General features: G+C 45.3%; 1 protein-coding gene across 6 annotated transcripts in view; it reads left to right on the forward strand.

The window, feature by feature from the left end:
- Positions 1-24,618, forward strand: part of SHROOM3 (shroom family member 3) — a 143,362-nt gene that overhangs the window by 75,051 nt on the left and 43,693 nt on the right. The window contains exon 1 of one of the 6 annotated variants that reach the window (XM_061442853.1): positions 19,820-19,910. The exons of the other annotated variants lie outside the window; for them this stretch is intronic. The gene's annotated coding sequence lies outside the window, so the exon portion shown is untranslated. Of the gene's footprint in view, positions 1-19,819; positions 19,911-24,618 lie in introns of those variants that run through there. 6 annotated transcript variants of the gene reach the window in all.

Raw genomic sequence — 24,618 nt, forward strand, 5'->3', positions numbered from 1 at the left:
AGGTGCACTGCAGTGACATGGATTACCCCTGTGCTCGTGCGGGGACAGCACTCACAGCCTCGCAGGATCAAGCCTTGGATTGAGGGACCATGTGCTGAAGGAAGAGAGAGGTGGCACTCCTGTCACAGAGTAGCACCCTGGAATTTAGGGCAAAAGCACACTGGGCTTTTTAGTTTAATGCCAGTATGCCTCATGTCCTCAAACTCTGCAAGCCGACATCAACAAAGGAAGCTAAAACCTCTAAAACCAGTTTCTCTCATTTGCTGACAGCAATGTCAGGCACAAACTCAAATTCTTTCTGGGTGTCAGGTAAGTCAAAGACTGTAGAGTGCCCCAGAAGGGGATTCTTGGGGATTTATGTTCCATCAACAAGACGAGTGATAATTAAAGCCTGAACATTTCTGCTAAGCTGGGAAACAAAAAAGGACCGTCTTAATTCCTTAAATTCCTCATGCCAGGCTGTAAAATATATCCCATTCATGCCTGTGTCTTGCTGCTTGTTCTCTCTGTGTCTCTTTCTTCAGCATTCAGCCACCTGTTTGTAACCAGTGTCCTGCAGGTTCTCAGGGCAGCTTTCTTCTCGGCTCTCTCTGCCCTTGGCGTTGTTGCTTTGACACTGAAGCCTTGTTGTCTGCCAGAGGCAGTACATTAGAGCTCCCTGCCTTGCCCAGCTCCCATAACTTCATTCCTGGAAAGTTTCTGAGTTTCCTGGGTGATAAAACATGAGCAACATTTGCTCTGGCCTAGATCATTTCTGAAGGCATTCAGCCCTGTTTTGTTATGAAGGTTACTCAGGGTGGGTGGTGGGGCATGAGAATTCCCAGGGATAGCAATTCCTGAGAAGTGTCAGGAAGTCTCTGCCTGCACCTTTTACTCTACGGGATTGTTTTGATCAGGTTTTGAGTGGATGCTGAAAAACACATCTGAAAAGCTGGAGGAAAAGAGACACCCACGGAACAAATCAGCATGTTCCAGGATTGCCTGTGACTGCCTACCCTCAGCCCTCACCAAAGAGGGGGGGGGAAAGGAGGAAAATTAAAAAATTCCAAGCCCCAGCTCTGTATGTGTAGCAGCTGTCAAACTATCACAGATCCCTACTATTATAGCTTGGGTTAGAATAATGTAATAGTGGAGTGTTTGTTAGGCTTGTAAAAACCTCCAGTTATCCTCTGGAGACCAAGCTAATGAATTAAGCAGGACTGTGTTTAAAACTGTTAAAAAAAAACATAAAATGACCCCAAAATACCCACCCAGTAAGTAACTGTGGCAAGTTGTGGGTTGACTGCATGAAATATTTTGTTTTGTTTTTTTTCTTTGCTCTGCATTATTTATCTCTTTAAAATTAATACTGTATGCATGATGGGTAGCTTGTCAAAGGTGGCTTTACAGAGACTTATAGGGCAAGTTCACTAACAGTTCTCAAACAATTACTTTGGAGTCTGATTCTGTTCTCATTGATTCTGGAATAAATGGGAAATAATTGTGTGCACTGCATGTCTGTCTGCCTACGGAATAATACGACCTTGAATGTCTCATCTTTGTGTCACAGGTACTCTCAGTCATTTTATCTGTTTTTTACTACATTTACTGTGCAGAAGGATCTTCTGCTAGCATTGATGTATTGGCTTCCGTGGTGACATGCTGCATGTCTGCTCCCAGCCTGCTCATGGGAGCAGCATCACTTCCAGTAGAAATTAAAAAGCTTCAGTTTTGAACTTTGGAAATGTTCAGTCTCAGGTCCCATTTTTAAAGAAAATAATAATTAAAAAGACCTCCTTAGCAGCTTAAATAAAATACTGGAACTGAACCAAAGCCCTAGTTTTGACAATCTTCAGACTTGGAGGAGGCTCTGAAACTTTCATTTTCACTTTTTTAGTCTTGTAAATATTATCTGTCTGTAACCAACAGTCTATCAGTGGTAACATGGGTGGGTCTGGCAGTCCCGAACCCACCAAACAAACCACACACAGCGGCTGGATCTCTTGTGACAGAGATCTGACCCCTCAACCCTTTTGGAAGTGGGGGAAATTTGGAGACTAAAATCCAAAATACTTCCATCCTAGGTGGCTTGCTAAAAGACCCAGAAGCCTGGGGTTTATTATGAGATGTTATGTCACACATTTCGTCACAGTTTATCTGCCCAGAGAGAAGAGGTAGGCCACCATGAGAGATGTTTCCAGACCAAACCTGGTAACTAATTAGCAGTCTCCACAGAACAGTGTGGTGTCATTTCCCAGGCCCACCTAGTCGGATGGCGCTGGCTTTCTTCATGAGAATAATCAACATATTTGCTCAAAACAAAGCATTTACTTTTTGTTTGTAACTTCATTTCCTCTCAGAAACACATGAAAACTTTATAACAGGATCATTTAGAGCCAGATCTCATCATGCATGTTGACTTTGCCTTCCATGAACCTTTCCAGCACATTGGCAGCTCCTGCCATCGGGGCTGAAGGTCATTCTGCAGCATCTCTGCCATCAGGAAACAGGAAGGTTCAAGCTAATATTATGCCAAATTAACAGACAGGGGTTTAATGGAACATCATTTATGTATGAGTACTCACAAAAGGAATCCTGGTCCTGCTTCAAGGAAAGCTCTTGGGCTTGCACTTAGAGGCTAATGCATATCACTGACAAGTGCTTTCCTGTGTTGTGTCTTGGAAGTGATGAATGCCAAGTTGCCTTCATTTTCCCCCAAACCTGCTTTAAACATAAAAAAAAAAAGAAGGGGCTGTAACAGGTAACTTCTCCTGTGTAAGTTTTGTCATAGTGGCAGTAAGGCAGACTGAAGACAGCCATCAAAGAAATCTTGGTAGCGGTTTTACACTGTGATATCCAATGAACTGGTGAAGAACTTACATGATGTGACACTGGGAAGCTTCACATTTCATTATTAAAGCTCTCCAAGAGGTGAAGGAGTTTGCAAAGCTCTCTCAGTATCACTGTTTTAAACAAAATGCATCACCCAAGTAGATAGCTCTGCAGGAGAAGGATTTATGTGAGGTCTGGTGACTAAAGGCAACTCTGTTCTCTGGTTCTGATCTTTGGAAGTAACAAGTTCTTTGCCACTGAGATGCCCTCCTTGAGAAATCATTTTGCCTCCAAAAAACCAGGATTTTACTGTGCTACTGATGGAAGGAGGTAGAATGTTAGATGGGAATCTTTGTGCCCTCTCAGCAAACACTTGGTTTTCTTTTAGAAGCAAAAATGCCATTTTCCATTTGGTTACGGTTTGTGAGTCTTCAAACCTGGTTTGCTGAGCAGATCCCTGTACAAAGCAAGGTGGGTCACTGTCCTTTTCAGACAAACAACTTAGCCACCTGCGTTGAGGAGAGCATGTAAGCCTCTGTGTAAGTCATCTTATAGTGGACTTCACATCATGCTGCAGATGAAGCATGTGCACAGGATGTAGGGATGTGGTCCATGGCCAGTGCCAGCTTCAAGCACCTTCCCCAGTTAGGGTTCAAAAGCAGAAGCTGATAGTTCTTTCCATGTTCAGGATGACTGTGAGGTTCATAAGAAAAGATCATACTCCTATTCTATGCTGTCTCAAAATCAGAAATGGGACTTCTCTATACAAGGATCCTGAGTGCTGGTCAAGATGGGTAACTGAATGAAGAGTTGTGTTAAGTAACAGAAAGGTTTCAGCTGCATGTAAAATACTGACAAAGGTGCTCACTGACATATTTGCCTAAGTAGAATGCACTTCTGAAAAAGAGATGACACAGCATTTATAAGAGGTCATGGTCTCTTTCTCTTACCATGAGAAGTGTCTGAATCAGAGCCTGACCGTGTGTTCTGCAGGCAGAATAATTTGGATTAAGAAGCTAAATGCAGCTTTTATTTTGCAGTAAAAGGATATTTACACTGCCTTGAGATGTTCTGCCTCTTTTCTATGGTTGGAGGGCCTTTGCTTCCATCATTGGTAACTAGCTTTAGTTAATTCCTTGGAGTCATATAATGCCTTTCCTGGTCATGTCTTGTGTATCAAGATCCACACTTTATTTTCAGCATCATGGTTACCTTAGCCACTGCTTCTTAGATGTGCCATTCCTGGAGACATTCAAGGACAGGCTGGATGTGGTGCTGAACAACATGATCTTGTTGAAGATGTCCCTGCTTATTGTAAGGGGATTGGACTAAATGACCTTTGAAGGTCCCTTCCAACCCAAACTATTCCATGATTCTTACTTGACATCATAAGGGCTTCTCAACTATTTCAGAAATGATGCTCAATGAACTTTAAAGAACAGCATGTGCTCAGAGATGCCCAATATTAGCATTACCCTGCCCACCTACCTGAATTGAAGCCAGTGGCAGAGAGAGATCCTGCTTTTCCTCCCACATTTTAAGAAAGCTTGCAAATTCTGACCATAGAGCACAAGTTACAGGACATTTCATTTCCCTTTCAGGAGTGCTGTTCACAAGGGTTTACATTTGAGATATGAGATGTGAATCAATACCCTTCCATTTCTGCCTTGTCATGTCTTGTTGTTTAATTGCAGCATTACACAAAGCCCCTGTGTGTGTTGTGTGTGGACAGATGATGTTAATACAATCAAGACATATTCTAAGGCAAAGTCTAATGCCTACAGTGTTTGAGGAGAGCTCACCCAGCAAACCGTCTTTCTGTGAAGTAGTGGCAAGGCCACAGTTGGCATCCATGGTCATTGTTAATCCCGGGTGTAGCTGCTTTTAGCATTAACAGGTTCAGAGGAGGGAGGACCCACACTTGGTAATTTGGCAGAGCAATTGTCTGCCTGGCAGTCTAGTGAACAAATGTAATTAAAAACATTCCTGTCTCCAGCACAAGGCTTGTGAATCTGTCTTGGCTGTCTGTAATTAGTGATGCTGAGTGGACATATTGGTTTTGGAATAAGATTATTGGTACTTCCCTTGCTTATGGTCTTACTGTTTTCATAGAATCACAGACTGGTTTTGGTTCAAAGGGACCTTAAAGTTCATCCAGTTCCAGCTCCCTGCCATGGGCAGGGACACCTTCCATGAGACCCCGTTGCTCCAAGCCCCATCCAGCCTAACCTTGAACACTGCCAAGGATGGGGCAGCCACAGCTTCTCTGGGCAACCTGTGCCAGAGCCTCACCACCCTCATAGGGAAGAGCTTCTGCCTAAGAGCTCATCTCAGTCTCCCCTCTGTCAGGTTAAAATCATTCCCCCTTGTCCTGTCCCTACAGACCTTTGTAAAAAGCCCCTCTCCAGCTTTCTTGTTGGCCCCTTTAGGCACTGGAAGCTGCCCTAACATTCCCTTAAGCCTTCTCTTCTCCAGGGTGAACAAGCCTAGCTCTTTCAGCCTGTCTCCCTAGCAGAGGTGCTCCAGCCCTCGGAGCATCTTCATGGCTTTATGGCAGAATGTTCCCTGGGACATCCGGAGGAGTTCAATATCAAAAGTGATTACGGAAGGAGCAGAGCAGGAAGCAATGTAAGCAGGTTTAAGATCAAAGGAGAGCAGTGTCCTGCTGCTTATATACTCTTTAAAAAAACACTCTGAATTTCGGCACCTCTTTAATGAAGCTCAAGGTAGACTGATCTCCTGTTACTGATATAATGAGAAGACATAGACCCCTTGCATGAGGAGGGGAAAAGAACCATAAATTTAGCAAATACACACTGTCCCAGGACATCAAGAGGGCAGGGCAAAGCTCACTGCCCAGAGAGCCCTGTTAACCATCCTAACCCTCACCTACAGGCCAAGCTTTCAATCAAAAGGGATCGTTTTCTTTTTCCTTCTTTTCCACAACCATGTGAATGGCTGAGCAGGACTCTTTGAAGTAAGTGGTGTCTGCAGACTGCTCTGTGCTTTTGAAACTCAGGCTGTGAATTTAGCACCTCTTTGTAAAGATCTTTATCTATAAATTAGCAGTGCTTCAGCTTCCCTCTCTATATGACAGGTCAAATGATTCCTTCTTTCTTCAGGGTCTCAAACAGGGGGAGTGGAGCAGAAATGCCCTTATCTTGTAGGAAAACATTGTTTAATTTCATGTGGATGGGTACATGATGGACCTAACTGGGCCACTCTTTTCAGAATATAATAAGGAATGTAATCCTTTTCATAACTGTTTTATAATGTCCTCTATGAGAAAATTAATGATTTGATAAAATGGCATAAAGTATGCATAAAAAGGTTATCGTGTGTGATTCAGCAAGGTGACCTTTTCTCATAACAATTCCCATGTCTGCCTTTCTCTGGGTTTCTTCTTCTCTCTGGTTTCTCTGTCATTTCTGTTGGGGCTCCTTTATTCATTTCATCAAATTCTCCCTGTCCTTTTCATCTCTCTCTTCCTCTCCGGGGCAGGTGACAAGCAGCAGCAGGGGAGGAACAGAGGGACCTGTGTGACAGCAGCTTTTTCCCAGTCATCAACCCTGCAGTATCACTCCATCCAGGGAAGCAAAGGACTTTCCCAGGACTGGTTCTCATGACTAGAGGAGTAAAGGCAGTATCTGAAGAGGCAGTATGTGAGCCCGGGAAGACTAGGCTATTACCCAACCATGGCCTTTAGTTCCCAATGTAAGGGCTGGGTGGAGAGCACCTGTAGGTGTGGTTATGAAACTGGCAGTAAAATGCATTTCCAATCTCTCTTCATGAGTAGTAGAGATCACACACAGGGTAACCGATCAAAACCAGAGAAGATGTGAGAACTGCCGGTATTTCCTCTGTTTCTTTGTATTACCATTTCCAAAGGAGCTGTGGCACCACAGAGAAACTGAAATAGGAGCTTTCATAGTTATTTGAGAGAACGTTTTAAGGCTTTGAAGGAAGTGTCAGTATGAGGCTGGAATATGCCATCACTCTTTTGTGCAAGTCTGTGAGGCAGCACTGATCTGTTTGAGCTCTGACAGCTCAGGATCACTGAAACACAGGGCCTGCCATTAGCTTCACAGCAGATGACTGTGCTTTTCTAAGATGTAACAAACAAGCCAGCTTTTCCATCTTGCATTCCTTCTGCTTTTCCTTCACTGTTTTAGTCACATTGCTTTTCTTTACTCTCATCTCATCAGTTCAGTGACTGCAGCCCTGAGTTACTGCAATGTGAACGTCTAACAAGCTCTGGCTGTCTGACCGCTGGCAAGTGGAGCTCTGTCATTATTACTGCCTGCCTGTTAAAAGGATGAGCAAGGCTGGCTTATTCTCTTTCCCTGCCCCTGACTTGCCATCACATCCTTCAGCGCTGATGGTGAAGGTACTTCACACTCCTCATAGAGAACGGCCTCCTGGCAGAGCGCACAATGCAGACAAATCTGCATGCCCTTAAGAAGATCCTGGCTTTCTGGACTGCATCACAACGGTGCGTACCCCAGCTCCATGGCTTTGCTGCTCCTGTGCAATTTTTACAGTCAGTTTGGCATTTTACTTCCCACTTGGGCACACCAGGTCTTTTGTGAATCATTCCCTGGCAGACTTTTTGCTGTGGCTTCCTCATCTGTCATGAAAACTTTTGCTCCCTTTAGTGACAGTTGGAGGCAGTTCACTGCATCTTGTTTTGTCTGTGTTGTTTTGTGAGGGATTGGACATTCTCAGACCTGGTCAGCTGGGATGCTGCATTTTGCTGTTACCTCTCATTTCTGTTTCTTCTTCTTTTAAGCATGAACCTGTATAGGTCAACACAGTTGAATCTGTTGTGCTGATACAACTAGCTGTGCACAGCAGTTCCAGCCTACTACAAGCCCTCTAGCAGCAGCCTGTGAAGGGTGCTGTCAATGGGATGCTTTGTTTTCTTCCTTTGCCTCATGCTCACTCCCTGCAAAGACTCTGTACAGTCTCCATATTGTTACAAGGCATGTTTCTGTCATTGAATGTCTTGTTATAGATGATAAGTTGATCAGAATAGCATCATATCACACTAGGGGCTTAATTACAGGTGGGCATTGTGTCATTCGGACAAGTCATGTGCTCACTTGGGTTGCATGTTTGATCAGCAATAATATGAAGTACATGATATTTGCTCCTTTTCTGTTGGTCTGTTTATTCAGGGGCTGTGTATGCAACTGAACCCTAAAATCACAGGCTGGTTTGGGTTGGAAGGGACCTTAAAGCTCATCCAGGTCCACCTCCCCACCATGGTCAGGGACACTTTCCACTAGACAAGGTTGCTCAAAGCCCTGTCTAACCTGGTCTAGTAGTTGAAGTACTAGAAACTTCAGAGAGATCTATTTTCCAAACTCCACACTGAATTTTCAATCTTCCAGGTGGAAGACACAGTCTCTTTGCAGAGACACAGAAATGACCATAGTGGAGTGATATATTTTCACCCAACAGGAGTTAGGAACTAATGATACCATGTATGGAGCAGCCTTGCTTTATAAGAACAGCATAGCTTATAATTTAATCTTGACTTTATAGAATTACATGTCACCTTCCTTTTCTGCCAGGGCATTCTGTCTGCTGGTGTCACCATGCTTGGTACACATTGCTCTGAGGTATTTCAGAGGGTGGCCTCTCTGTTCTTGAGAGTGGATTGAGGGCATGCTCTTGTTTTCAGTGGTGCTGAACAAGTATTAAATGGTCATTCTTTCAGAGCTCTGTTGTCATGTAGTCTTGAATTACTCTGTGATTCCTGAAGACCTCACTGTTCAAGTGATTACTTTTCTTGTGGCCCAAGTGATTGGGAATTAAAACAAAACTGCTTGGATTTTCCAAGGTATTTAATATCTATGACAATCCCAAGGAAATCATTGTGAGCTGTAGCTTAGATATACTTGAGCATAGGTATTTTTATTTAGATGTCTAAGATTTTAGGTGTTTTACTAATAAGTCATTCCCTACCAGTTAGAGACTCAGGTGTTTCTCTTTCTTATTTACTTAAACTGTTAAGTGTGACTTCCTCTACTTGGCCTCTTCCAATGTAAATAAACCACAATTTCTTTCTGTGATGGAAGCTAACAAGAGTTTAATTGCATGACAGTACAGGGTGACTGCCATCATACTATCATGGCACCAAAGTTGCAATGCTGATGCAGTTCCTTAGAGACTGATGCTAAAGGAAACAGTTTCTTTCCACTGTACTGAGCTTTGGCCTTGTTTTGCAGGGAGTCAGCCACGTTCTTATTGTTTTCCTTTCCTATTCTTGAGCTCACATCTCCCACCTGCAGATGAGCAGCCCAGGAGCGGTAATTGTTTATTGGCAAGCATGTAATGCTGAACACCTCTGTGGTGCCCAGAGCATGGGGCCAACTCTTCCATGTGATGCCTGGGAAGAAGAGGAGGATTTATTCCCAGCCACGCCTTGTTGTACTGCCTGGGATGGTATTGGCGGGAAGAAAGCCTTCAAGCCAGGCTTCACCAAGTAATGCTGGGAGCAGAAGAAACCCTTTCTGGGAACAGAAAGAAACCCTTGACATTTGGCACTTGCCAAATTCTCCATCCCTCAGTTTGGAGAAATGGCTGAGCAAATTCTGTTCTCCCTAATTTCATCAATAACGTTCAACCACACGATTTGTACCTGGCATTGTTTTCATAAGCACAGTGGAAGGTTTATTTAGACCCGATGACTGGCAGATGGTGACTTGATCTATATAGGGGAAGCAGAACTTCATCCGACTGTAAAAGGAAATGGAGGCACTTCTAAATTTTAGTCTGGAGGTTTTTAAAGTTTAAAAAGTAAATGTTAATTTAAGTGTGCCTGTTCACATATGGTAAGTGTAGTTCTCATTTCAGGAAGTAACTGGTAAGATGTCTCATAAAGGACTAATAACAGGTCAGAGAAGATAGAGTCATCATTCTCTGAAGAAGCTCCGTGTCTCAGAGCAGGTATGAACAGTAACTCCCAGCAGTGCATGACACAGACTTTACCACAGGCTTGTTCCTGTTTATTCTAAATGGTAACCCACAGGATTCTAGTTCTTGAGAGAGACTTATATGAGCTCAGGCTGTGCTGAGACAGTGATGAAACAGACTGCCCTAGGGGATCACACAGGACAGCAAATCAATTCATTCCACCAGCATCTTGAAAATGTCTCAGACCAAGTTCATTGCTGGAGAGCAGACTGAAGTAATGTGATTCAGTGGTTACATACTGCTGGTCAGTGGCAAGTCAAATCTCCTATAACAACATACTTGACCTACAAACCTGGTAATGATAATTTGTGGGTCTGAATCCACCTTTACTAGTTGAGTTTTTCACTTCTGTGGCTTGTAGCTGAACTGCGCTCCCATTGCTAAATCGTTCACAGTCAAGGTTCCCTTTTTGTTTTTATTGGTTTGCATAGTGGTTACTTGTGAAACAGCATGTGAAAGAAATTGGATTATTCTTCTTACCAAGACTTTGAGGGATCCCAAGTGTATTTTGGCATTCAGACCTTTTAAATTCAGCAAGCCTCAGGCACTTGTCTTTCCCTATTTATTAAGTAATATTATTTCTTTCAAGAAACAAATTAGAGTTGACTTGAGCTCTTGTGACAGAGTTAGGGTCCATGTATACATGGGGCAAGTGAGATCAGCTCTTGCCTTTTGCCAGAATTAGATCTGAATCAGAAGCCTCACACTCCTGATACCTTTCCAAGCATTTTTCTTTGTTTTATCTCACACCATTCAAACCTTTTCTCTCTGTTTCTGGGTGACATCATGGTGACCCTGGTGGTCAGGGTGCTAGGATCCTGCCAAAAGCTACTTATGGTGTGGTGACCTCATTGCCATGAGCTTACATCAGGCTTGTGCAAGCTGTATTTAATTACTAGCTGATAAGAGCCAGCGCTCCTAACACACTCTTACGTTAGATTACAGACCTCTTAGGGAGTTCAGTGGAGAGGGTGGAAGAGGTGGCAGCAGCAAAAACATACTTCTAAAGTAGAATAGCAATTAGGCAAAGCAAACCAAAAGGGAATGTTACATGTGGTAACATTATACGGTGTGTATAATAAACATGAAAGTGAGCCCACAGAGGTTATGATGCAGTTGAGAAGGTGTCTATATTAGATAAAATAAAGTTTCAGAAGTTTTCACCAGCAGGACACAGGTTGTGGACTCTCAGAGGGTTTATAGGAGGCAGCTTTGCCTGGGAGCAGCTTCCTCTGTGGCTGTCCCAAACAAGTGGCTGTGTCTTAGAACTGTTGGAGGCTGAGTACTGTGATGGGGCTGTTTGCAGACCTGTATCTTTCTTTCTGCCCTATGACTCAAGGGGTAAGGATGGGACATATTTTCTGTGCTTGGGTGGTTTTGTCTTTCTCTACTGGTTTCCCTGAGCTTTGCCAGTAATTCAGTGTAAATCATCCCTCATTGAAACAGGGAGAAACAACTGAAAGCCACCTCTCATTAAATGTTAGGCTACTGACTTGCACATAACAATGCAAACAAAAACTCCATTTGTTTCTTAAACGTTCACAAAGCCACTAAAGCAAGAGTGACCAGTGACCTAGAAATACAGCAGCTGCATCTCTGGCAATCACTAAAATAGCTTATCAGTGACCTAATTTCTCCGACCAGTGGGCATCACGCTGCACAAGCATGAATCCTTCCTAGTAAACTAATAACTTCTTCCCACTGAGGATTTGGGGAGGTTGCAAATGAATTGGTACACTGGGAGGAGCTGTGAGGTTTATAACTTCTGATTCATCTGACTAAGTCCCAATTTTCAGACTCAGGCCAAATTAGCCAGGACACATTAAAACCACAGACACACGAGCTGCTGGATGTTTTGGGAAATGCGACCTAGCGTCTGTTGTTTAATCCCAAAGCTTCTGTGCAGTTTGCTTTTCCAATCCCACAAATATCCCAAGGGAGTGTGCACTGTAGGCTTTCAAGGTGCAAAATCCACATAAAAGCCTACCCTGATTTTCAGACTTTGAGGCAGTTTCTCGGTGTTTCCTCCCACTTAGCCTGCAGTTTGCAGCAATGATGGAGCATGGAGCAGAACAGAAGTTGCTATGCTAGCCCTGTCATCTGTACACTGATGTCTCTGATTTCCATTCTGCATCTCTGTTAGCCTTGGTAATAGCCTTCCTTTTTTACACATAGCTCTTAGCCTGACCTTATCTCTGTACTTAACGGTATGATATGTTAGACACTCACTTAGGAAGCCCCTGAAGAAGCTGTTCATCCCAACTGGCACACCAGAGGTTAGACACTATTACATGTAAACCCTTTGCAACTCTCTCCCAGAAGTTCATTTTGTTTTAATTATCTTTCTTGCTTTCCCATTTTGATTTATGTAGAGCAACACTGACATCCATTGGCTTATTAAGCTAATCATAAGTGCTGTACACACAACAGGTATTTACTCAAGGTGGGGGGCTTTACAGGAGACCTCCAGCTTCTCATTTAGGAGATGCTTGCTCTCCAAAACACCAGCCTCATTCCTCCTGTAGCAACCTTTTTGAACCCTCGCTTCAGATACTTACCCTTGTGAAAAAAAAACAGCAGTGAATGAAAGACCTAAAGCCTCAAACAGGGTGACTAAACCCAAACCAAACCAAACCAAATTATTTTTCTGAGTGGGAGATGTGGAAGATTCTGATTTCATTCCAAAGAACCTAAAAACAATTCGGTTTACTTTTAACCTTGTCAGTGAATCAGTAGACGTTTCCCGCAGATGTTCCATTGAACAGAACCAGTGTCTGTAGTAAATTTTTGACCCATTGAAATCCCATTTCAAGGTCAAAGAAAATGGCTTTGAGGAGGATTGAACTCACAAGCCTGTGGGCCCGTTTTCATTGCCTCAAGGCACAGTGCACCTGTTGCTGTTTGTATCTGCAATGAGGTGCAGCTTCTCCCTCATGACTGAGACAACCTGAACTTTAACCAGCAAGGTCAGCACAGGGTTTTTCCCTTCCAGCATCACCAGAGATAGAGGGGAAAAGAAGTTATGCTGATTCATGTTGTCTGATTTAGAGTCTAGTTCATAGCTCTTAATTAGAAGGGAAAGTGTTAAGTGCTATGCATCCTTCTTTGGAGCAATAATAAGTGAGGAGGGGAGCCAGAAGTACTCAGCATAAGGTCTTCAGTTCAACAATCTTGAATCAGGCATCATGTCCACAGCACCTGAGAAGAGAGATCTTTCCTTAGTTTAGATCATCTCCAGCAGGAGAGCCCAAGTGGTGCTCAGTGTATCAGAGAATTGCAGACTGCACTTTGTGGATGAGTGGACAGTGAGCAATAGGGAAACTCATGGAGAATCTTTGCCTCCTGTCATAGAATTATAGAATCCCTCCAAAATGCCACATGCTGGAAAATGCTTTTGTCTATCTGATGTGATTTTAGCCCTCGAAGTATCTCTCCTTTGCTTGCCTGTCTCTTGCATTGCCACTTTGTATGGTCTCACAGCTTGCAAATCTTTCTGCTGGGTATTTTAGATATGCATCTTAAACAGCTCAATCCAGAGAGACTGTTACCTTTCTGATCTGTCTCTGATCTACTCTGTCTTCTACCTGCTGGACTTTGAGGACTTCTTTGCGGAGATATCTGGATGGTTTCCTTGCTTTCCCACCTCCCTCTGAAGTGCTTTTATGCCTCTCCATGGATGCGTGTCTGTAGCAAATGCCAGTGCATTGTTGCTATGCTTTCCAGGACTGAAAGAAGAGCACATAATTTCTTTTTTTCAGGTCTCTCTCTTTTCTGGCTGATTTCCCTCTCTGTCACACAGAGTTGCTTTGCAAGTCAGCCACGTACAGCATTTGGGTTTGCAGGGCCTGACCTTCCCGAGCCATAACTGAACACTGGAATTTCCCTGGGTGTTGACTTTCTGATGCCTGTTGAGTTCCTTTTCTCATTCCTGCAGTGTGTGGTTTCGCAAGGAGTGGCTGGCTCTTGGCTCAAGTTTCTCTGACTATACTTCGCATACATTTTTCATGATCAGGGAAGATCAAACAGTGGACAAAATCCTGCTGTTTGCAGACAACAAGAAATAACGTTGTGCTAATGGACATTTGCATAAGAGATAAGAAAACAGCCCCATTCATACCCTTCTGTGACAATGCTGGGTCTTAAACTGCTTTGAAATTTGAGGTGGGTTGTTGCTCAATTACATAAAGCAACCAGCATTGCCAAAGCTTTTTGCAGGCTGCAGGTGCGCTGTCCCCGATCAGCCTGCAGCAGGGGGGAGGATGAGGACAGCATTCCTGCCACTGCTGCAAAGCTCCCGGAGTCCTGCGGGAAACTACAGCCTGCTTATGGCTGTCTGTGGTACAGGTTTCAGAGGATGGAAATGAGCACCTCTGCTCTGGAGACAGGCTGAGAGAGCTGGGCTTGGTCAGTCTGGAGAAGAGAAGGCTCCAGGGGGACCTTAGAGCAGCTTCCAGTGCCTAAAGGGTCTACAGGAAACCTGGAGAGTGGCTTTGGACAAGGGCCTGGAGGGCTAGGACAAGGGGGAATGGAATGGCTTTAACCTGACAGAGGGGAGATTGAGATGAGATCTGAGGAAGAAGTTCTTCCCTGTGAGGGTGGTGAGGCCCTGGCACAGGGTTCTGTTCACAGAAGCTGTGGCTGCCCCATCCCTGACAGTGTTCAAGGCCAGGCTGGACAGGGCTTGGAGCAACCTGCTCTAGTGGAAGGTGTCCCTGCCTGTGGCAGGGGGTTGGTACTGAGTGATCTTTAATGTCCCTTCCAATTCTAACCATTCTAGGACTCCGTAATTCTATGAAAATACTGTATTTGTGCTCCTGAGTAGGCTTAGCCCCATTCTTACCCATAAAATAAGGATGACTTAGCAACAAGTAAAAATCAAAATGTTTTTTGGTAATGAATAAGCCAAAAGGTGGTCTTCTTTCTAGGGAAAATATTGTCATTTCACTGAAAAACAGTACCATTGGATATACAGTCCTGTACACGGCAAAGACTGCACCAACCAGTTTTTACACCTGGGAGACCTGCATTTATTCAGTCTTTCTGGTGAAGACAAACAGAGTTATCCTTCTTGAGTGTGCTTGTGGCCTGCAATGAAAGGAAGGCTTTCATTCCCAGTACTAAGAGGACCCAGAGTTGATGCTCTCCTACCACATAGGGACCTTGTTCTGCCTGTTTGTCCCGAATTAATAACATCCTGTGCTGATTACCTGTGACACACAGCAGCTTCCCACTCAGGTACTTTACTTTCCTTGTGCTGCTACACCAGACTGGGGAAAAGCAGTAGATTTAAGGCAGTAAGGAAGCTGCCTCTTAGAAAACGATCTCTTCCGTGTGATTCTGCTAAGAGCTACTTTAGGACTTGTGTGGTGTCTAAGGTGGAGTGATATGGCCCATTTCTCTGCCACGCCTGGGATACCGCCATGGTTATGGAGTCCCTGCCGTGGGCTTTCATGGCTCTGCTGTAGTGAAGGGCAACCGGATGATTTCTTTTGCTGAGCTCCCACTGCTTCCCTCCTCTCACACACAGGAGCTGTTTGCATATTTTCAGTAAATAATGCTTTATTGCTATCTTGGTGAAAAGAGGAAGGCAAAATGAAAAAGAAAAGGCAGAGAGAGAACATCTTGTGAACCTGCAGTTCTCAGATCTCTCCGATAAGGACAGTCCCGAGTGCGTGAGAAGTTTTCTGCTCTGAGATTTATTTACTTCGGAAAGAAAAGCCACCTTCATCTCATTATTTTATGTTCAATACAGGTTTTAATTTGGTGAGAAAATATCTTCCCCATAAAGAACCTATTCTGCCTCATTAACTTCTATAAAAAGCACCACCCCTAAGCTTGAAACTTTAAAAGAAGCATAAATTAAGGCTAAGTTTGTTGTTTGCCGCTTTAATCAACAAACAACCTTATAAGGGACCCACAAAGGGTTCTGTAAACTAAATTTATTAGTGAGCAGGAAGACAAGGCTTCAACTACAGCCTCCTCCTCTTCCCAGCCCCCCGCATTTGGGCATGGGGGGATTGCAGTGACTGTTTTTGTGTGCAGTGTCTTAGGCAGGTTGTTGTGGCCCCATGGATCTCTGTCAGACTTTTGTGATGCAGCTGAACTGAAGTGACTTGGGACAGAGTCTGTAAATTAGGTCTTCAAAGCCTTCTCCTTTTTCTTCTTCTCTATACAAATGTCCTTTTTACCTCTTCCCTAAATCTGCTTGTCAGTAGCTCAGAAGGAAAAAGGAGGTTTTCACAGCAAGAAGGAACTGCCATTCTGTTTGCCTTCCTTTCACCCCTCCAGGATGCTAGAGGAAAAATAGATCCACATCTGTTTTCCGCCTCTTTCCTCCCCTTAGTGTGTTTAAGAATCTTTCTTCTATTTCCTCTCCATGCTGTCACCATGATCATCACTTATATCTTAGGGATATGTCCGCTCACAGAGTGGTGCTCACAGTGACTGCTGTTCCAAGAGCAGGGGGAAAAGCTTAACGACATAATCTAGAAAGTTTCAGTGCAGAGGATGGGGTATTTGGATAAAAACATTAAGAATTCCCTTTCCTGAGGTGGCACATGTGAATATATAATTTCTTTCCAAATTGTCCTTGACATAGAGTGAACTTCCTTACAAACGTCTTACATTCAAATTCATTTCAGTCTTGAACTGATTTTTCACTGATTTTACTTGGGAGAAGCATCCATGAGAAAATTCAATAATGGATTATGCTCATTACTGCAGGTTTCCTTGCTTACTTCTTTTCACAGCTATCTTAAGTCTGAGATATGCAGTGTAAGAGACATCCAAGAAAAATCACTTTTATTCACTGGAAAAATGGGATGGATCCATTAGGGAGCAGCATGTGATATTTCTCTGCACACCTCCTCACCTTCCAGGAGTCAATTTGGATTGGAGATGACCCAAGATGTGGAGTTTCTCTAAACTTCCCCCAGGTTCATGGGCTTGAATTCAAACCATCCTGGCTCTGAACAACTCGTGTCTCACATTTGCAAGATTGAAACGTAACTGGGCACATTTTGCAAAACCTGAACCTCCCCTGGTGGAGTTTTGCTCTGCTCTGATTGATGGCCCTGGCTCCAGCCCCTCCTCGATCTCCTTCTTCATGGTCTGTGGGTAGGTCAGCACTGCAAACAACTCCTCAAAGGAAATCATCCTCCTTCAATGCGTCCCATGCCTTATTTCAGAAACTAATTTCCTCTGCCCATCCCATGCCTCCCCTTCCTCCACCAGCAAACGTGACACAGGTCTCATGTTTCACACCAGCTGCCTGAGAAAATGCACAAACATGTCCAAATTTACTGTAGCCTGGCATCTGCATTAGCCAGCAAGCCAGTGGCATAAATCACAGGCATAAGACAGGTTCTTTTTGGAGCATTTGACATTGTGCTTTCATCCTCCAAATAAGATCTTTTTGCATTGCTGTGAACCAGCTGTAGCTTGGCTCTGTGTCCAGCAGCTTGTCTTGTGAGAAACAAGAGACATGGAGCTGTTGGAGCAAGTCCAGAGGAGGGCCGTGAGGATGATCAGGAGGCTGGAGCACCTCCCGTATGAAGACAGGCTGAGAAAGTTGGGGCTGTTCAGACTGGAGAAGAGAAGGTTGCGTGGAGACCTCATCTGAAGGGGGCCTACAAGGATGCCGGAGAGGGACTCTTCATCTGGGACTGTAGCAATAGGTCAAGGGATAATGGGTTGAAACTAAAACAGGGGAAGTTTAGGTTAGATATAAGGAGGAAGGTCTTTACTGTGAGGGAAGTGAGGCACTGGAACAGGTTGCCCAAGGCAGTTGTGAATGACCCATCCCTGGCAGTGTTCAAGGCCAGGTTGGACAGAGCCTTGGGTGAGATGGTTTAGCGTGAGGTATCCCTGCCCATGGCAGGGAGTTGGAACTGGATGATCTTCAGGTCCTTTCCAACCCAAACCATTCTGTGATTCTATGGTAAGAGGGCAGGAGGCGTGGGATGAGGGGGAGCACAGAGACCTGGGGCTGTGTGCTTTTACAGTGCCATCACTGGGGCACGTGGGCGTACAGCGCTCCCCTGCTTCTCAGGAGACATCCCAGCTTTATTTGAGCAGGAAGAAGGAAGTTTTCTCAGTTATCCAGTGCCTCAGGAGCATGCTGTTCTTTGAGCAGGGCAGTACCTGGCATCCAGGGAGCCTGGGGACAGGGAGGTGGAGAACAGGAGCACTGGCTGCTGTTGGCTTGGGCAGCATTGAACAACACAGGGCCTGGTTGCATGGGGGTGAATACAGCCTCTGAAAATTGCATTTGGCATTCACGTTCTCTATAATACCTGAGCTTTCTAATTCTGCCAGTTAGCCTATAGATTTCCTTAGTTTGCAGTTGGTCCACTGGGTCACATTTGTTTCCCTTGGGATTTTTTTGCTGTTCATTTAGGGGTTTCAGGGTTTGTTTTGTGTAAACTAGAAAAAAGCAAAGTTGTATCCTGCAGAATTAGATATTGCAATCTAATCCAAAGTAGATATAGTGTCACTGATGCAGGAGAGACACAAGGTCAGCTGTGGACACTGAGCTCCTCCTAGATGTGGCTGTCCATCAGCAGCACCTCAGCTCCCCAGCATGGATGTTGGCCTGACCCACTGTTACATGTTCACTTTAGAAGACAAGCCGTGGTCACATTGCAAGGTGGCATGGCTGGAAGTTATGTTGCAGTTTTCCTTTTGTCAGCAGAATATGCTAGATACGATCACTCACAGTTCAATCCCGCTTGGGCTAGCTGCCTGCCATCTGTCTTAAGGTGCTACCTGTGCTAGCACAAGTACGTAATACCTAAATAAATACTCCAAGGTTATGGGAAGTCTCAGGTTTATGCCACAGGTGGTAATTTTCCTCTTATTGTTTTTATCACAGAAGGACAAATGTTTGTGAGCTTTTATGATTACATCCCGAAAAAGGACTTTGTTTCATTGCCTGGTAACTGCTGGGAAGCTGTTTACGACTTGGTGTCTTTGAGTTTCTGGCCAAGATGCAAAGTACACTTCAAGTGTTTAAAATCTAAATAAACCCATCTGGAATCATTTCATGAAGCATTGGAGGCTGATGGTTAGGAGTTAGCAGGTAGGGGAAGAGCGGTCAGCATGAAAAGTAGAGCTGCTTGGGCATAATCTACCCTGGCATAGATGGACCACGCAGTAGGCTAAGAATAGGATCCTTTCCCACTTGAATTAAGGGCACATCTCTTTTCCTCCATCAGTTAATTTTTCCCTCTATAAAAAAGGGATGCTTTTGGATCGACATTTCCGGATAAAAAATTCCTTATGGTCCAGCTATTCATGTTGTGAAGAGCAGCTTTTCCAGCACCTCCTTCAGTCACCTCTTTGGGGTCAAAAGGTATTTTCTTTCCTTCAGTGAATATGCATCATGCTCCCCCATGGACTTGCAGGTCTCCCTTGTGCTTGGTTCTCTGGTCCTCCCCGCAGCCTCAGTACAAGGCATTACAAGTACAGATCCTTGCCTTCAACTCCTTACCAGTGCGTAACGCAAATCGTTCCATGGCTTGAAAGGGTTTTTTTAGTTATTCACAGCAAATACGAGAAATTACAGGGATTTATCTTGTCTCTGCCTGTCATCTCCCAGTATGAGATACAGCAGTAGAGCTTCACCTAGCTTTTCAATTAATTTAATATCGCTCATTTGACGATTAAATGTCCAGTTCTTCCCTGTGAGGGTGGTGAGGCCCTGGCACAGTTTGCCCAGAGAAGCTGTGGCTGCCCCATCCCTGGCAGTGTTCAAGGCCAGGTTGGACGGGACTTGAAGCAACCTGGTCTAGTAGAAGGCGTCCCTGCCCGTGGGAGAGGGTTGGACCTGGATGAGCTTTAAGGTCCCTGCCAGGCCAACTCATTCCACGATTCAGTGACTCCTGCCGGGACACACCAGGCAAAGTCCGAGGGTGCCCGCTCCTCCTTTGGCTGGGAGACCCGCGCCGCGAGCTCACGGGGGCTTCAAGGCGCGCCCCTCCCTGAGGCCGCTGCTGCCGGCGGGGCGGTGCTGGGGGCGGTGCCCGCGGCGGCACCTGCCGGGACCCGCCACCGCCGGGCTCCGGCGCCCTCCCTCGGCGCGACTCTGAGCGCGGGAGCTGCCGGCGCCGCGGGGCACGGTGAGAGCCGGCGGAGTACCGGGAGCGGTGGGGGGCACCGGGGATGTGCGGCGGCCGCGGGGCGTGGGAAGCGGGCTGCGGGGGGAAGCGGGGTGCCGCCGGCGGCGTGGGGAACGGAGACTGGCGTGCGGGGGACCGGTCTCCCGGGGACGGACTAACAAAGGCGGCGGCCACAGAGCCCGGCCGCACCGGCGGAGCGCCCTGGGGCAGAGCGACTGGTGGCCGCCACCCCTTCCCGTTCCAGGTGCTATCGCCTTTCTCGTTGTTTTGGAGCTTCTGGGTGCGGGGAGGGAGCCGTCAGTGAGGTAGGGGGTTTAGGGTCAGCTTCCCTCTGCCCACATGTGAGTACTCAGGCTGATCTCCAGCTACGATTTAAAACCCATCTTTGCTCCGGTTGCACGCACGTTGTCTAACCATCCTGTTTGTCTGCCTGTCTGTCCGAAGGCTGCTGTGTTTGAAGGGTTTGTTGGCAGCCCTTTCTCTAGAGGAAATTGCCAGGCATCTGTGTTTTGCCGGGTCCTGTGTTTGCACCCAGTATGGCAATTGCATGTTTTTCAGTGAGCTGTGTAGTGTTTGTGGAGGGAGATCTGCTGGCAGGCGCCTTGCAATGAGATACTGGGGCTGAAGCTGAGAAATGTTATCGCCTGGTTGGAATGACACACAGGCTCCTTAAAAGTGGCTCGGAACAGAATTATATTCAAATGTAGCGTTGTCAGCCAGAAACCTTCTTTGTAGATTTAGGAGGAATGTGACCCACAGACCTCATTTGCCCATTTGACTTCACGCCAGTTTTCTCCTCACTGTCTTCCGCCTGGAAGATCCAGAGGCCCTTTTTCTCATGTCCCCTGCTATAATGCCTTTTAAAGACTGATCTCTGCATGTTCTTCTGCCTATATCCAGCCTTAAATCTCTGATCCATTCAGTGCTCCCTGCCCATTAGGTGACACCAGCTGCACCCATTGAAACATGAATTTTTCACCCTAAACCAAGCTATGTTTTGGCCAGTGAGCAGTGGAGTGACCATCAGCATCCCAGTGTATTTTCTCAGCAGCGGAGTAGAGATTTTCTTTGACTCCAGCAGGAACTATGTTAGGGAAAAATCAAAGCCCTAAACCTCCTTTTACTAAAAGAGGTGAAGTCCAGGCCATCTTGGAAGAGAGAGGGGTGCTTCTGCAGGTCCATGTTATAGGGATTTAGAGGACTGAGAGCTTGTCAGCCCATACTGAATGGTGCTAGGCACCAGTGGTTCTTGAATCAAAGTTTCAGTTTGCTTTGACTGAAATAATAATTATTGTAGTTTCCATAAGAAAGTTCAGGCTGTCATTTAATAATCACAGAGGCTTTTCTTCCAGAGGTCAGCAGGCCAGAAGTTTAGGTACAAAACATTGCTGAGAAGCCAATGACTACATATACAATCAGCTCCAGCCTCCCTGACATTGTCCTGCAAAGAGGTGTGAGTCCTGCCTCTGGGAGACAGGCAAGCTGGGTTTCTGCGGGAGCCAGGAGCCTTGGCCAATGCACCCATGTTCATCAGATGGCAAACAAGAAGACCCTGGATTTTTTTATGAGAAGCTGTGGGATGTAGAATCCTTCTCTCCCTGTTGCATTGGTCTAGGTCTTGGCAGCAGTAGGAGGAAAGCTGAGCTCCTTGTGGGAGGATGCTGTTGGAGTCAGTGAGCAAATGGACTTGAGAAGGGTGCTGGTGGGGAAAACATCCTTCCTGCATTTGTTTAGTTTGGGTGGACCCTTCTTTAATGTTAGGCACTCTCACTGACCAATTGTCTTTCACTATACTGTTTGCAGAGCACCTGGCACTGTGGGGCCTGATCTGTTCCTGGGCTTCCTCACCTCAGTGGAGGTATATAAATAAACAAGCAGGATAAGACATCAAGTAGGGTATTTTATATGGCTTTAAGCTGACAGACGGTAAATTTACATTAGACATTAGAAAGCTCTTCCCTGTGAGGGTGGTGAGGCCCTGGCATAGGTGGCCCAGAGAAGCTGTGGCTGCCCCATCCCTGGCAGTGTTCAAGGCCAGGTTCAGTGGGGCTTGGAGCAACGTAGTTTAGTGGAAGGTGTCCTTGACCATGGCAGGGGGTTGGAACTGCATGAGCTTTAAGGTCCCTTCCAACCCAAACTGCTCTATGATTTTATAATGCCGCTCTTCCCTAGCCCTGCATGATCCTCACCATAATTTCTAGCTTGGCTAATGTTTGTTTAGGCAAAGAGTTCTCATGGCGAGCCCTGGGTATTTGGTAACCATGGCTACCTGTCTGGCCTTTGGACATCCAGGTGAACACAGCAGTATCTCTGCTTCTAGAATGGTGTTACAGGTGTAGTAGAAGGGGTGAAGGCTGAACCCCTCTTCTGAGGGTTCCAATTCAAGAACACTCAATTTTAAACCTGGGGTAGGCTGATTTGACCCTTGGCATGGGTTTCAGCAGAGCTACTATGATAAATTCTTGGTGCTCGCAGTGGCAAACTGACTTTAATGGATGTGGAGGTAGAGATCAGCTTATGGGCAGCAGCACCAGGCTCACTGTAGCCACACTACCCAGTGTATCATACGCTCAAGTCACTGGTAAGGAAAAACCTGTTGTCAATGTGGAAATGGAATGAAGCTGTTTTTTGCTAGCTGCAGACCTAGCCTCAAATCAGTGACAGGTCAGACAGTTGAAATTATGTGCTAATTGCCTTTTACAAACACTTATTCATGAATATCCCCAAGTGGAAGCTTATTTATGCTCTGGATTCCTGCAAGAGCAGAGTTGGAGTCTTCAGTCTCACCACACAAAGACTACCTTTATATCACTGGATGTAGGGGCAAGTTGCAGAGTGGGGATAAAGCCTGTTGCCCTGAATGAACAATACTTAGAGCCTGGCTTAACTGCTGTAAACCAGGAAAGAGACAATGACAGTGTTTCCCTAATTCTTGTACCAGTTTTAGACACTCCAGAAGTAGGATTTCACAGGCTCCCCCTGCCCAACAGCTGCTGGGATGACACCATGCCTCATCTTGACAGTGGCAGTCAAACAGAGAGCGGGTCATCCTTCTCCTGTCACTCGGCTGTCTCTCTCTTGTGATGCGCAGGGATGCTGCCAAGTGTCATCCATGCTATGGAGGAGACCGAGAAGGGTGCAAACTGTCCATTTGCACACTCATCTTCCCAAGCATTTCCCTTTTCTTGGCAAGTGCAGTGTTGAAAATAGATGATTCACTCCTTTGTGATACCCAAGGGGAAAGAGTCGCATAAGAAAAGGCCCTGCATGTGTTTGAAAGTGATGATTTAAGGGGGTAGTTACTAAGTTTAACTTGGCTATTTGTGATGTGATCCATGCTTGCCTGTATTCAGATGAGAGTCACTTCCCTAATCCTTTACATTCTAGTTGTACTAGTGCTTGAATTAGTGACACTGTCCTTTGGGTTTGGAGAAAGAGGGAGAATTTCAATCCTGAGTTGTTCTTGATGGAAGAGGGTTGGATATTTTTGATGTAGCAGTGACTGCTGTATTGGCTTAGCTCTGGTGGTAAGGAGAAGGATCAGAAGCATAAATCTGTGCCTTTGAAAGAGGAATCTGACAAAAATGAAACCAGCCCGCTTCACCCTGGTTAGATTTCATTATGTTGGGACTTCAGAATGCCTTCAGCTTCCTGGCAACAAGGGCAAAGATTTAAGAATTGTACAAATGTTAAAAGGACATAGTTCCTATGGATTATCAACGTATCTGTCTTGTAAAAAAAAAAAAAAAAAAAACCCTCATCTTTACTATTCTTTCAGCAACTTAAAACAGCCTTGAAGAAAAGTTTTCAGGCAGACAGTAAAAATAGCCAAGCCAAGTGCTCTCCAGCAGTGACCTGATCCTGTCTCGTGTGTTGCAGAGGGCACAGATTCCTTTGCAGTTACAAAGAGGCTCCAGGCTGGAGACAGTCTCTATTTCAGACTAATTTAAGTAAAGTACGTGATGATAACTGATGGCCAGTGCACAGTGCAGCTACAGTGGGGACTCGGCCCCCCATGCAAGATGGCTGCATCCTTCTCATGCCATGGCAGCTGGAGTTTCCCTGGATAGATGGGAGCAAATATGTGCTGCAAGGCATAGCTCTAAAAAACTAAGCTACAGCCTTGTTGGAAAGATCAAGCCTGAAGTATATTTTTCTTAGTATTGGTTTTCCCATCCAGGCAGGGAGAAGGAAACCATCTTGTTGCACAGCTCACAAGTACTTTTTAAGTGGATTTCCCAACAATATGTTTTTTAAGGTTACGTATTAGTCCTGACTGTTCCAGGCAGATTGTTAGTTCCCAGGTGCAGAGGATAGGGAATAGGGTAGCAATCATTAAAAAGAAACAAGAAAATGCAGGGCTAAAACAAGGTCTAGCACCAGCATATCAACAAATCCCAAATTTTGCCTGTATCTCAAGCGAGGAGCAAATATAAATGCAAATATCCTCACTGAGCTTCATCAGTTGGAAGACCTGGCACCATCACTGTTTCACCCAATGTGAACTTTTTGTGACAAGATGCAGGGGAATGCTGGGTCTGTCTCCAGGCTTTGGCACACGCGCCTTCAGCAGTGTCATCTGGCGCAAGTTAAACTGGGCTGGTTCCCATCCTTGGTTTGAGTGCACTCTAGGAGACAGCGTATACCTCTACCTAAGGGTGAGAGTGATCCATAAGGAAAAGGATAAACTGTGATATTTGAAGTGGGT

This window comes from Pezoporus flaviventris, unplaced genomic scaffold, assembly GCF_033815535.1.
Source record: "Pezoporus flaviventris isolate CSIRO_AGI_PZ_B2104156 unplaced genomic scaffold, CSIRO_AGI_Pfla_v1 ptg000002l, whole genome shotgun sequence".
NCBI classification, from domain to species: domain Eukaryota; kingdom Metazoa; phylum Chordata; class Aves; order Psittaciformes; family Psittacidae; genus Pezoporus; species Pezoporus flaviventris.